Below are 15,736 nucleotides of genomic sequence, written 5' to 3' on the forward strand. Positions count from 1 at the left end.
TAGAAATTTTTCTAAGTATGGAAAGTCAAACTTTGACTTTTTGATTCTTGATTGATTTTCTTGATTTCTCTTAATCAAATGACTTCATATATCATATATTGATGATTTAAAACTTCAAAAGTCATGGTTGACCCAATTTCCCCAAAAGTCAATGGTAATCTTGTACAGTTGACTTTTTCAAACGAATCGCGTTTCTGGAGTTTTCAATGAAACAGGCTATCCTCATCAAATGAATGGTATGAATGGATCACATTGAAGCATTAGAGGATATTGAGCCATGGTTTGAGTTGTGGCACCATGTCCTGATTAAAAAGTCAGTTGTTCAGTGAATTAGGTCAAAACCCTAATTGTCGACCTGATGAAATTGATGACTGTGGATCTTGAATTGAGATGTAATTTCCATTGGATTTTGTCATAGGGATTATTTGAGGATGATTGAAACCTTTGATTGACTTCCTGGGGATTTTTAGGGTTTCCCAAATGTGATCCCTGATTTTGGTTCCTGATAGTTCAAAACCTTGATCTGATGATTTGAGATTTCACTATTGATCAATCCTTGTGTAGGAGATGTTATGAGCCAATGGATTAGGTCAAAATGATGCACTTGTGGTCTTGAGGTCATGTCCCAAGTCATTAGGTCAATCTCTGAGCAAAAGTCAGGAGTATGCTATCTTCAGTCAAAACCCTAATCTGGTTGATTCAGAGCTGTTGAGCTTGTTGAAATGAATCTCTGAGGACCAAATGTTGATTATTGATGAAGATGATTTATTTGAGATGAAGGGAGAACAAAACCCTAATTGATTGTTTCTTGCACTGAGGAGTGATCTCTTGATTAAACCCTGCTGAGCACAAGTAACAAACACAAGCTATGCAATTTGTTAAAGATGCAAATGATGCATATGCAATGATATGAGGTGGTATCTTAGGTCAAAAATTGGGGTATGACAGATGCCCCTATTTAAGTTTCTTCAACCTGAGACATGAAGATTGAAAGTCTTCGTTTTGATAGGGTAGAAGAGACTTAAATATCAGAAGACGCGAATTTTGGACCTAAGATACCAAAATTGCGAATGATGCAAGGATATCTTTACCGAGGGGATATCAAGAACTGACTCCACTGGGGAAAAGAGATCGGGAAGGATGTCTCAATCCGTTCTAGGAAGAGAATCCGTTTTTTTTTTCGGGAAAGCAAGTGTATGCTTCACTGGGGAATGATAGCTTTGTAAAGAAAAGCTTACCTATCGACATTATCGACTATCAGCACAGGGATAGACTTGTTTAATAATGCGAAGGTGAGAGGTATGAAACTAGATTACCAACTACCAGCATGGTGATAGACTTGACAAGGTAAAAAGAGTTTCAAAGGTTCGGTTAATATTACCGACTATCAGCCTTGTGATAGACATGTTAAATAATATAACCAGAACAAAAGGTTACCGACTACCAGCCTTGTGATAGTGGTTTTGAAGACATGATCAATTATCAGCCGAGTGATAAAATGATTCTGGAGACTTTGTTAGGGGAATTACTGGTTATTCAGCCTTGTGAACAGTAATAAGGCCCTGATCGTCAAATGGTCTTCATGATTGATTTCTTAGAGAGGAAAAGTCTTTTGAATGAGACATAAGCTGCTCAGATGATGAGGCTATTGCTTATTGTCTATTTTTTTCACGACTCTGTTTGAGGAATCGGAATTTGAATCTCTGGTAAAGACAAAGTTCTAACCAAGAATGAATTGGAAAGAAACAGTCAAACAAGACTTTGTACCCATGAGGAACGAACTCGATGGGATTTTCTCTTTCGTTTTGAGAGGAGAAAACTAAAGAAACCTTCTTCCACGAGGAATGATCTCAGTGGGGAACTGGAGAAAGAATACGTTCTTTTCTGCTTATGGGTGACAACCTACTAGAGAGATGACACGCCCATATCTGCTTTTTTTTTTTTTTCTTTTTTTCTTTTTTCTTTTTTCTCTTTCTTTTTTGGGATAGATATATCCTAAACAAGTGATTATTGAAAAATGCAAGAATGCATAAATGATGCAAATATGTATGAATGATGAATGTCATGAACGTAGCATGCATGCTGACGAGACTGACAGACAAAGAAGTATACTGGAGAAGGACCGATGTCGCAATACAACCAGATACTTGGCAAATGTTCTTCAACACGGTGTAGATAACACAGGTGATGAATGGTGTTGCATGTTTTAAACTTCTTTGGGGAAGATAAACATCTTTTCTCATTGAGATGGAAGAACCTCCTCACTGGAGATGGAAAATCTTCGTCACTGGGGATAAAAGACCTTCTTCAATGGGGATAGAAGAGCTTCTTCACTGGGGATAGAAGAGCTTCTTCACCTCGAGGGATAATTGCTTCAAGAATTCTTTTCTGGGACAAGAATACCGTTGTCTCAACAATTTTTCAGGGAGAATCCTTTTGTTCATCCTGTGGAGACGACTGCTGATGTTCCTTCCGTTGTTCACAACTCAAAGGAAAATTTCGCTTTTATTTTGAAAAAGAAAAGTGAAGTAAATTCATTTAAAACTTATTTTTTTGCTTTTTTTTGTTTCAAAAGTGAATAACACAATTAAAGTGTCATTTTGCAAGCTGAAAGAAATTAAAGATTGCAAACAAATGGGCACAAGGCTCAAATTTATTTAATAGGATGGAAATCCGCTAAAGGCGTGATTCCATGGAGTATTTACAGAAGTTGGAAATGGTAATTATGCGGAAAAGGCTACATTGAAAGCAATAACCACTATTCCCCCTAACAACTTTGAGTTCCAACTGTGCTTGTCGCTTCAGATTTGGCGATGATTTGTTTGAAGATCCTTTGATGAAGTATGGACTCTTCAGGTGACGAAGTATGGACTGATGCAGTTACTTTGTCATAATTCCTTAATTTTTGCCTAGATTGCCCTTTCAGGTTTTCAATCTACCAGGATGAATTTTTTTCTGTTTATTGTCTCTAATTTTTGCCTGGACCGCCCTTTTGGGTTTTCAGTCCACCGAGACGCTCATTTTTGCCTAAGTCGCCCTTTGCGGGTTTTCGACTTACCGAGCTGTTCTTTTGTTCTTTTTTAGACAAAGTATTTCTTGACTGCATCAGCATTCACAGGATATGGGAGTTCATCACCATCCATGGTTGCAAGAGTCATGGCGCCGCCAGAAAATGTTCTTTTGACAACATACGGGCCTTCGTAATTAGGAGACCATTTGCCCCTAGAATCTGGTTGAAAAGACAAGATCTTTTTAAGCACGAGGTCGCCTTCTTGAAATTCACGAGGTCGAACCTTTTTGTTGAAAGCTTGTTTCATCCTTGCTTGGTATAACTGTCCATGGCATAGAGCAGTCATACGTTTTTCCTCGATTAAATTCAACTGATCGTATCTGTTTTGACACCATTCAGCCTCTGATAACTTAGTCTCCATGAGGACTCTCATTGATGGGATTTCAACTTCTACGGGGAGCACAGCTTCCATGCCGTATACTAGAGAAAAGGGAGTTGCCCCTGTCGAAGTACGCACTGAAGTACGATACCCATGTAAAGCAAATGGCAGCATTTCGTGCCAGTCTTTGTAAGTGACGACCATTTTCTGGATGATCTTCTTAATGTTCTTGTTAGCAGCTTCGACGACGCCGTTCATTTTTGGTCTGTAAGGAGAAGAGTTATGATGCTCAATCTTGAATTCCTCACATAATTCTTTCATCATTTTGTTATTCAAGTTCGAACCATTGTCAGTAATGATTTTGCTGGGAACACCATATCGGCAAATGATGTTGTGCTTGATGAACCTTACAACCACTTGTCTTGTAACATTGGCGTAAGATGCTGCTTCGACCCATTTGGTGAAGTAATCAATTGCTACCAAGATGAAACGATGACCGTTTGAAGCTTTTGGTTCGTCCTTTCCGATCATGTCGATACCCCACATGGAGAAAGGCCATGGAGATGAGAGAACGTTGAGTAGAGTCGGTGGCACATGGATCTTATCTGCGTAGATCTGGCACTTGTGACATCTCTTCACGTGTTTATAACAATCAGATTCCATTGTCAACCAATAGTAACCTGCTCTTAAGATCTTTTTGGACATTGCATGCCCATTGGAATGAGTTCCAAAGGACCCTTCATGCACTTCATGCATTAACATGTCTGCTTCGTGTCTATCCACGCATCTGAGCAAAACCATGTCGAAATTTCTTTTGTATAACACATCTCCGTTCAGGAAGAAACTGCCAGAAAGCCTCCTTAGAGTTTTCTTATCTTTGTTTGATGCCCCAAGTGGGTACTCTTGAGTTTGAAGGAAGCGTTTGATGTCGTGGAACCACGGTTTATCATCGATGACCGCTTCAGTTGTAAACACATAAGCGGGCCTTTCAAGGCGCGTAATTCTGACTGTAGGCATATCATTCCAGTGATTGACTTTGAACATGGAAGATAGAGTAGCCAAGGCGTCTGCCATTCGATTCTGATCTCGAGGTATATGATGCAACTCAACCTTGTTGAAGAAAGTCAACAGACGTCTTGCATAATCTCTGTAAGGAATCAAGCCAGGGTGATAAGTTTCCCACTTGTCTTTGATTTGGTTGATCACGAGGGCTGAATCTCCATATATGTCTAGGATCTTGATCCTTAAGTCAATGGCTTCTTCGAGACCCATGATACAAGCTTCATATTCTGCGATGTTGTTGGTGCAATCAAATAGCAATCTGGCGGAGAACGGGATATGAGTACCCTTGAGAGTGATGATGATTGCCTCAATTCCATTGCCAAAAGCGTTTACTGCTCCATCAAAAATTAGGCCCCATCTTGATCCAGGCTCAGGACCTTCTTCAGGTAACGGTTCATCACAATCTTTCATCTTTAAGTACAAGACATCTTCATCAGGGAAGTCAAACTTGAGAGATTGATATTCATTAATTGGTTGATGCGCCAAATGATCGGCGAGAATGCTTCCTTTGACCGCTTTTTGAGCACGGTATTCAATGTCATATTCGGATAACAGCATTTGCCATCGGGCAATCCTTCCTGTTAAGGCAGGCTTTTCAAAGACGTACTTGATCGGATCCATTTTGGAGATTAACCAAGTAGTATTGTTGATCATGTATTGGCGGAGACGTTTTGAAGCCCAGGCCAAAGCACAACATGTTTTTTCGAGCATGGAGTAACGAGACTCACAATCTGTGAATTTCTTACTCAGGTAATAGATAGCATGCTCCTTCTTACCGGTTTCATCTTGCTGTCCAAGCATACAGCCCATGGATTCTTCTAACACAGTAAGGTACATGATTAATGGTCTCCCTTCAACTGGAGGAATCAATATTGGTGGTTCTAACAGGTACTCTTTGATACTGTCGAACGCTTTCTGGCAATCTTCAGTCCATACAACCCCTTGATCTTTGCGGAGAAGCTTGAAAATTGGCCCACAAGTAGCAGTCATCTGAGAGATAAATCTGGAGATATAGTTCAATCGTCCGAGAAATCCTCTTACTTGCTTTTCAGTCTTTGGTGCAGGCATCTCTTGAATAGCTCTGACTTTGTCGGGATCTACTTCGATACCTCTTTGGCTGACAATGAAACCCAAGAGTTTTCCAGATCTAACCCCAAAAGTACATTTGTTAGGATTCAAGCGAAGCTGATATTTCCTTAGTCGTTGAAACAACTTCAAAAGGTATTCGATATGTTCTTCTTCTGTGCTGGACTTGGCTATCATGTCGTCCACATAAACTTCTATTTCTTTATGCATCATGTCATGAAAGAGAGTAGTCATTGCCCTTTGGTAAGTTGCGCCTGCATTCTTCAATCCAAACGGCATTACTTTGTAGCAAAAGGTACCCCATGGGGTGATGAAAGATGTCTTCTCCATGTCTTCAGGAGCCATCTTGATTTGATTATAACCGGAGAACCCGTCCATGAAGGAAAAGACGTTGAACTTAGCGGTGTTATCGACCAGCATGTCGATATGTGGTAGTGGAAAGTCATCTTTTGGACTGGCCTTGTTCAAGTCACGGTAGTCAACACACATTCTAACTTTACCATCTTTCTTCGGAACTGGCACTATGTTAGCCAACCATTGAGGATATTCTGAGGTGACAAGAAAACCTGCGTCGAGTTGCTTTTGAACTTCCACTTTGATCTTGTTAGCCATATCAGGGTGAGTCCTTCGCAATTTCTGCTTAACTGGCGGACATTCTGGCTTCAATGGTAAGTAATGCTGAACAATATTGGTATCCAACCCAGGCATGTCTTGGTAGGACCAGGCAAACACATCAACATATTCTTTGAGAAGGTCTGTCAACTTACTCTTGATATCAGCATCAAGCAGCGATCCAATGGTCACTTCTTTTTTGTCTTCTTCAGAACCCAAGTTGATCTTTTCTAAAGGCTTTTTGTGAGGCAGAATGGCTCTTTCCTCGTGCTTAAGTAATCGAGAAATCTCGCCCGGGATCTCCTCTTCTTCCTCTTCTTCGGCTTCGAACACAGGAAACTCAAAGTTGGGAGAGGGCATAGGGTTATTGCATTCAATGGGTTTATCAATAGTAAATCTGCACATGTGATTTATATCTATTTCAGAAAATTTATGAATGCAGGAGTGTATGCAGATTTTTTTGAAAAAGTTTTTTATTTTATTTTATTTTATTTTGGTTTTTTAGGATTACCATTTCCAGAAAAAAGCAAAAAATAAAACACATAATGTAGGGAATTCAAAATGACGCTTTATTTATGATTCATTTTTGAAACAAAGCCCTAAACACAAACTCATTTGTCTTGGGCAGGACAAAGAGGGAAACTTTTAAAACAAAGCCCTATACACAAAGTTATTTGGGCGGAACATTTAAAAGCAAAGCCCTATAAAACATCTCTCTGCTTTGGGCAAGGCAGGAGGTCAAAATAACAGCGAGGTGATTACTTTGAGCGGCGAACAACATTCGGAACGTCGACAGCCTTCCAGTAGCAACAAACTCCTCTGTGTATTATGTATTCAGGAAAATTCTCCTCAGAATTATCTTCAGTATTGACATTGACCGCTGGTCGAGCAGGATTTGACGGTCCTGGTTTGTCACCATTGATCTTTGTAGAGTTGAAACGGTCTTCTTCCACCTCTTGAAGAGCATAAGACGAGTCACAATCCTCAGAATTTTCAGGATGTATTTCCCAGTCTTCAGGATGAAGAGACTCATTGTCAGCGACACTTTCTGAGTCAACTGCGGGACCATCTTCCCCTTCATCTTCAAAAATGGCATTTATGTGATGGTAACCATCTTCAGGATTGCTAACCTTGGTAGATGCATTAAATCCGAAATCTTCAATAATTTCAGGTTGCTGAGAAAATTGACAGGGCTGATAAGCCTCTTCTGGTTGACTATTATATTCAAAGGAATCTCCCCATCCAGTTGGTTGGACATCTTCAATCGCAATCTTTGAACTTTCAGGCGCAGTATATTTCACCATATAATCAAATTTTCCACTTGGTTGTCCCAAGGTGTCCCAGATCTCTGCAGGAACAGGCTCAGTTTCTTTGCCTTTGGATTTCTCTGAAGGAGGATATGGTTCTTCCTGAGATATGTATCCCGAGTCATTAAGATAACATTTCCATTCTTCTTCATCATCGGAGAGACCTTCTTCGATGCATTCTTCGATAAGGACATTAACCTCTTGAGGAATTGGGTTAAGGAATCCTCCACTAATGAATGTTTCTTTGATCGGACGAAGAGTTTCATCCTTCTTGGTGCAGTTTGAGAACATCGGTGAACATCCGAGTCCTGTTCTAGTTTCATTCTTGGTAGGGATCACAACTTGCCCCCAGCCAGTGGTAGTTCCATCTTTCACTACTTTTACCGCCTCTTTGTAAGAAGAGATCGATGCTTTCTTCATGGAAGATTCGTCTTCTAAAGAGAGACCTTGGAACTGTGTTCCTTCCACATCATCAGCACTTATGAAAGAGAAATTGGATAAATGGCTCACCATCAAGGCTTGTTCTCCACTTATTGTTACCAATTTTCCATTTGTCACAAACTTTAACTTTTGATGGAGCGTAGAAGTTACTGCCCCTGCTTCATGGATCCATGGTCGTCCTAACAGACAGCTATAAGCAGCTTGAATGTCCATGACCTGGAAGGTGATTTGAAATGTATGTGGACCAATTGTCATGGGAAGGTTGACTTCACCGATAACAGATTTTCGCGATCCATCAAATGCTTTCACAACTACACCACTGAACTTCATAGGCATTCCTTGGTAAGACAAGCGAGCAAGAGTCGTCTTTGGCATAACATTCAGGGAAGATCCGGTGTCTACCAACACATTGGACAAAGAGTCTGACTGACAGTTCATAGAAATGTGCAAAGCAAGATTGTGATTTTTACCCTCCTCGGGGAGTTCTTCATCACAGAAGCTTAAATTGTTACAAGCTGTTATGTTAGCTATTATCCCATCAAAGTGATCAACAGTCACATCATGATCTACAAAAGCTTGATCCAAGACCTTCATCAGGGCTTCCCTGCGGGCTTCTGAATTCAACAGCAATGAAAGTATTGAGATCTTTGAAGGAGTCTGCATAAGCTGATCCACAATCTTATATTCACTTCTTTTGATAAGCTTCAAAATTTCATCAAAATCAGGATTCACATTGGTTCCACTGGATTGACCAACATCAGTGTTTGTATTACTGACAGGATTCCCCACTGGTGTATTGACAGGATTTTGCCTGGTTGCAGGAGTAACAGGCTGCTTTGGAGGTAGTGGAGTATACACACGTCCACTTCTTGTTACTCGACTCACATCAGCGATGTTTTCGACAGAGGAGAGAGTTGGTAAAGGAACTTCTTGTCCATCCTTTATCATTGTTGCATTGTAGTTGTATGGAACTGCCTTGTCAGAGTCATAAGGAACAGGTCCAGGTAGACAAATGATCAGAGGAGCAATAGGAACCTTCGGTTTGTTGTAAGTAACTTCCATGCGCTCAGGCATGTTGAAATGAGGAACGATGACGTTAACTGTAGGCATTTCCGAGTTGATATCTGAGACTAAAAGCTCATGCGGATAACATCCTATCATGTTAACTTCATTTTCATCCCTATTTCTGTAGATCTCAATAGTACCATTATCTAGCAAAACTTGGAGATCTCTTCTCACAATCGAACACCCGTGAGGATCCACACAACATATTCTACAGGAACCATAGTGATGCTGGCGAAAATTCGGCCCCCGACAAAGAGTAGCGTGCATTTGTACCAAATCTGCTCTTGAGAAGTTGATTTATAGACTCGGTATTGGCCAGGACATCCATACACCATGTTTACAACATGCCCTCCATGATTGGGCAGCGGATTTGCTTGCACATTAGGATTCAAATTTCTGAAAGAGAGGAGATTAGACCTAACCAACCTCTGGACTTCATATTTCAAAGCTATGCAATGCTCAAGATCATGGCCAGGTGCTCCTTGATGATAAGGGCATGAGACCTCAGCTTTGTACCACCATGGGAGTTTCTCAGGTACGGGTGGTGGCGCTTTAGTTTGAACAAGACCTCTTTCAATCAAAGCAGGGTACAATTCCGTGTATGTCATTGGAATCGGATCAAACTGTGGAGCTCTTTGTACACGATTCTGATTGTTGTTTAACTGTGTAGTTGCAAAAGCATCCCAAGCATAGTTTGTTTTGATGAAGACAATATGGACATCAAGCTTTCATAAAGGATGTGCAAAAAGAATCTCAAGTCTTAAAGCAAAGAACACACAATTTCAAAGTCTTGAAGAAATAATAAAGATTCAAGAATCAAGCAATAAATGGCAAAGGTATAAACAATACTCACTTTGACATATAATTGTTCACAAAATATACTCTCATGCATATCATAATCATGAACAAGTCTCATATATCAAAGAGTTCATTTAAAACCTTTTTCATAGTTAAAATTCAAAATAAAGGTTTTAGGAACCGGGTTGTCCCTATGGGGGAACCGGTTCCCAGCATTCTCAAATTTCAGCAATCTGTGGTTTACTATGGGGAACCGGGTTGTCCCTATGCAGGAACCGGTTCCCACGTTCAAAATTCAAATTTTCTGCTGTAACGTTCAGCAGGAACCGGGTTGTCCCAGGCAGGAACCGGTTCCTACTGAACCAGTGTGTTTTTCCATTGCATTTTACACTCAAACGAAATTGTCTTTATATCTTTTAAACATTGCATTGCTTCATGGAAAAATAACCTTTTGAAGAGGTGTTTTACACACTATATATTACACATCTTTCATATTCAAAAATCACCTTCTTCATTAACAATTCATAAACCATATTCTTCATCTTTCAATATTCTCAAGTGTTCATAAATTCTCATTTTCAAGTGAAACTTTCCATACACATTTTCATTGAGTAATCTATTCAAAGTTTCATGCATACATTGTGAACATTTATATTCATTGTTAGAATTGTTTATTTGAAGAAGAAGATCAATCCAAGATTGATAGTGCTATACAAATTTCATCTAAATCTCTTGTATAAATTCAAAAGTATTATCTCCTTACTATCCAGGATTGTTGGAAGTAAGTGTTGTGTTTGAAGAGGATTGTTCTTCATTCACATTAGTATTGATTTGATCTTAAAGGTGTTAAGAACCTTTGATCACCCTATAGGTTAGATAGTTGACATAGGATTGTACAATATTTCTAACTATAGTGAAATCTCTTTCGTGTTTGAAAGGGGACTGGAGTACTCTCGGATTGTGAGGGGAACCAGTATATATCGTTGCGTCCTTTACTTTTCGGCACTTTATAGCTTTTATCACCATTACCAAAGAAAAGAAAAGAACCTTACAAAAACCTTCAAACACTTAACCAAAAAGTATTAGAAATATTCTCATAAAACCGATTAAATTTTGAAAACCTAATTCACCCCCCCCTCTTAGGTGCACTCTTATACTTACATTTGGCATCAGAGCAAGTTATAGGTAACTTGTTCCTAAAGATCCAGAATGGCTTCCGCAAATCAAAGACCGGTTTTCAAAGATGGTGGTTCTAACAACAAGCCTCCATTGTTTTGTGGTGAATATTTTGACTTTTGGAAAATCCAAATGAAGGCTCATCTAGAAGCACAAGGAGAAGAAGTTTGGGAGGCTATCCTACAAGGTCCTCATGTTCCTACAACGGTCGTTAATGGTGTTGGATCGGAGAAACCTAAAGCGTCATGGGATGATAATGATAGAAAAAGGGTTCTTGCTGACAAAAAGGCGATCAGTCTTCTTCATGGTGCTCTTAGTATGGATGAATTCTTCCGAATATCAACATGTACAACATCAAAGGAAATTTGGGATACTCTTGTAGAAACTCATGAAGGTACTGCTGAAGTTAAAAGATCAAGGTTGAATACTTTAAGCCAAGAGTACGAACTGTTTAGAATGAAGCCCGGAGAAACTATTCTCGATTTGCAAAAACGATTCGTACATTTGACAAATCACTTGAAGGCACTTGGTAAGACTCTTACTACCGAAGAACTTAATCTTAAAGTGCTCAGATCTTTGACAAGGGAGTGGCAACCAAAAGTGACGGCGATATCCGAAAAGAAAAATTTATCAAAACTTACTTCCGCAACACTATTTGGAAAACTTCAAGAATATGAGACAGAACTTGGAAGATTGGAAAAGCATGAGAACTTAGAGAAGAAATCCAAAGGCATTGCATTAAAAGTGGATTCAATAGAAGGCAAAATGAAAGATGCATCGGATGAAGATGAAAACTTCTTGCTTCTTGTAAAAAGGTTAGGCAAATTTTTCGGTAATAAAAATAATATTGATAATACTAACTATGTCAAAAGAAAGAAATTCTCAAAGCATAAAGATAAAGAAGCATCCACTTCATCACAAGAAGTTACATGCTATGAATGTGGGAAACAAGGACACATAAAGCCGGAATGTCCAAAGCTTTCGAAGAAGAATGTATTCAAAGGCAAAAGGGAGTTCAAAAATAAAAAGGCCTACATAGCATGGGAAGATAATGAAGTAAGTTCCTCATCGGACTCCGATAGTGACGAAAGTGCAAACCTAGCACTAATGGCATCACACCACTCCGACGATGAAGAAGGCGAGGTTAGTTATGATGATTCTCTTTTTGATAATGGTGCACAAGGTGCAATAGAAGAATTATTAAAAGAATGCAAAATTATCTATAAAACTATCTCATCTCAAAAGAAAATAATATCATCATTAGAAGAGAAGGTTAAGATGATTGAAGTAGAACATAAAGATGACAAAGAAAAAATGATTAGTGTTCAAGAAGATAATGTTGCATGCAAGAATTGTGAATCACTTTCTTTCCAAATTGTCCAATTAAAACGTGTTTTAGAAAGATATGAAAAAGGGCAAATTGGATTGGAAAATGTTCTTAGCACACAAAGATACTCCAATGATAAGAGCGGACTTGGTTTCTCTAAATTTGATAAACCAACATCCAACAAGACTATCTTTGTCAAAGCTAGTAACCAACCAATTCAAGAGAAAGTGATCAAGCCTAAAGTAATGCAACATTATCCTAAAAGGAAGAACTTTGTTAAGAAGAAATCTTATCCTCCTAGATATAGAAGTAACTTTGAACCTACTTGTTTTTATTGTGGTATTATTGGTCACACACCCAATGCTTGTTATGTAAGGAACTTTAGTGTTCCTAGTGGACATTATGTATGGGTGAAGAAAGGAACTAACTATGATGGACCCAAAGCCATTTGGGTACCTAACAAAACTTAATTTGTTTTGTAGGTTTGCTTGAAGACCACTTCAAACCTATGGTATCTAGATAGTGGTTGTTCAAAGCATATGACGGGTGACTTAAACCAATTTTCAGATCTAAAGTTAAAGGCCAAGGGTTTTGTCACTTATGGAGACAACAATAAGGGAAGAATTCTTGGCAAAGGCAAAGTTGGTGCACCACCTTTCACATCAATTGAAGATGTTCTTTATGTTGAAGGACTAAAGCATAATCTTCTAAGCATTAGCCAACTTTGTGACAAAGGCTTCAAGATCAAATTCACTAAGGAAGAATGCTTGATCATCGATGAAGTCACCAATGAGGTAAAACTCAAAGGTACAAGAATTAATAACATTTTTATGATTTCTTTAAATGATTTATCTTTGAAAGTAAAATGTCTTTTGGTAAACAATAATGAATCATGGTTATGGCATAAAAGAGCAGCCCATATTCATATGGATCATTTAAATAAGTTAACCAAACATGATCTTGTCATTGGGTTACCTAAGATAAAGTTTGTCAAAGATAAACTATGTGATGCATGTCAAAAGGGAAAGCAAACCAAATCATCTTTCAAACCAAAGAATGTGGTGACTACAACAAGACCACTTCAATTATTGCATATGGATCTATTTGGTCCATCAAGGACAAGAAGCTTCGGAGGTAATGTATACGCTTTAGTTATTGTTGATGATTATTCTAGATATTCTTGGACTTTGTTTCTTGTGCAGAAAAGTGATGCTTTTAGAGCCTTTAAGAAGTATGCAAAACAAATCCAAAATGAGAAATCATTAAAAATTGTATCCATAAGAAGTGATCATGGTGGAGAGTTTCAAAATGCATCATTTGAAGAATTTTGTGAAGAACATGGTATCTCTCATAATTTTTCAGCACCAAGAACTCCACAACAAAATGGAGTAGTTGAAAGGAAAAATAGGTTTCTAGTGGAACTTGCAAGAACAATGCTTAGTGATGCAAATCTTCCTAAATATTTTTGGGCGGATGCGGTTAGTACGGCATGTTATGTTGGAAATCGAGTAATCATTAGACCTATCTTAAAGAAGACTCCATATGAACTCTTCAAAGGAAGAAAGCCAAACATTGCTCACTTTCACATTTTTGGATGCAAGTGCTTTGTTCTCAACAATGACAAAGACAATCTTGGTAAGTTTGATGAGAAATCCGATGAAGGTATATTTCTTGGTTATTCTCTTTCTAGTAAAGCATATAGAATTTATAATAAAAGAACTTTAACTATTGAAGAATCCATGCATGTATCTTTTGATGAGACTAACACTTCCAAAGAGGAAGAAGTTGTTTGTGATGATGATGATCCTTTAGATTTACCCCCGGAAGAACCTTCAAATAATACAATTGTGAAGGCACCGGAAGAACCTTCAAATAATACAATTGTGAAGGCACCGGAAGAACTTTCAAATGATATAATTGAAAAGGCACCGGAAGTACAACAAGAAAGTGTTCAACAAGAAAGTGTACAACAAGAATCAAACACCAATGATCTACCAAAAGAATGGAGAACTCATAGAGATCATCCTATTGATAAAGTTATTGGTGATATTAGTCAAGGAGTTGCAACAAGATTAAATCTCAAAGATGCTTGCTTACACATGGCTTTTGTTTCTCAAATTGAACCTTCAAAAGTTGATGAAGCCTTAGGAGACGATCAATGGATAAATGCAATGCAAGAAGAATTAAATCAATTCGAAAGAAATCAAGTTTGGGAACTTGTTCCTAGACCAAGTAATAAACATATCATAGGTACTCGATGGGTGTTTAAGAACAAACTTGATGAGAATGGTATAATTGTTCGAAACAAAGCAAGATTGGTGGCCCAAGGTTACAATCAAGAAGAAGGAATCGACTTTGAAGAAACATTTGCTCCGGTTGCAAGGTTAGAAGCTATCCGTCTTTTACTTGCTTATGCATGTTCATTAAATTTTCAGCTTTATCAAATGGACGTCAAGAGCGCATTCTTAAATGGCTACATCAATGAAGAAGTCTATGTCAAACAACCCCCGGGATTTGAAGACTTCAAAAATCCTTCACATGTCTTTAAGTTGAGAAAGGCTCTTTATGGATTAAAGCAAGCACCTAGAGCATGGTATGATAGACTTAGCAATTTTTTGTGTGAAAAGGGTTTCGAAAAGGGTAAGGTTGATAAAACTTTGTTCATTAAGAAAATCAAGAGTAACACTTTATTGGTTCAAGTCTATGTTGATGATATCATTTTTGGATCAACTAACAAAGAAATGTGTGAGGAATTCTCATTGATGATGCAAGGAGAATTCGAGATGTCTATGATGGGAAAGATGAATTACTTTCTTGGACTACAAATTAAGCAACTCAAAGATGGAATCTTTATCAATCAATCCAAATATTGTAAAGAACTATTAAAGAAGTTTGATATGGATAATTGCAAAGCAATGAATACTCCAATGGGCTCCGGTACATATGTTGATCAAGATGAATCCGGTACTCCAATTGATATTACTAAATATCGAGGTATGATTGGTTCTTTATTATATCTGACGGCAAGCCGTCCTGACATAATGTTTAGTGTTTGTCTTTGTGCTCGCTTTCAAGCAAATCCAAAGGAATCACATCTTATGGCGGTTAAAAGGATCATGAAGTATCTCAAAGGAACAACCAACGTTGGCTTATGGTATCCAAAAGGTAGTGTTTGCAATTTAATTGGTTATTCTGACGCGGATTATGCAGGATGTAAAACTGATCGTAAAAGCACAAGTGGTACTTGTCACATTCTTGGAAATGCATTAGTATCATGGGCTTGTAAAAAGCAAGCATGTGTTGCTCTTAGTACGGCCGAAGCAGAATACATAGCAGCAGGTAGTTGTTGTGCACAAATTCTTTGGCTTAAGCAACAACTTCGTGACTACGGACTTGATCTCGGATGCATTCCTCTTCGATGCGACAATACAAGTGCTATAAATATTACAAAGAATCCGGTCATGCATTCAAGA

The sequence above is a fragment of the Vicia villosa genome, linkage group LG5, assembly GCF_029867415.1.
Source record: "Vicia villosa cultivar HV-30 ecotype Madison, WI linkage group LG5, Vvil1.0, whole genome shotgun sequence".
In the NCBI taxonomy this organism is placed as follows: domain Eukaryota; kingdom Viridiplantae; phylum Streptophyta; class Magnoliopsida; order Fabales; family Fabaceae; genus Vicia; species Vicia villosa.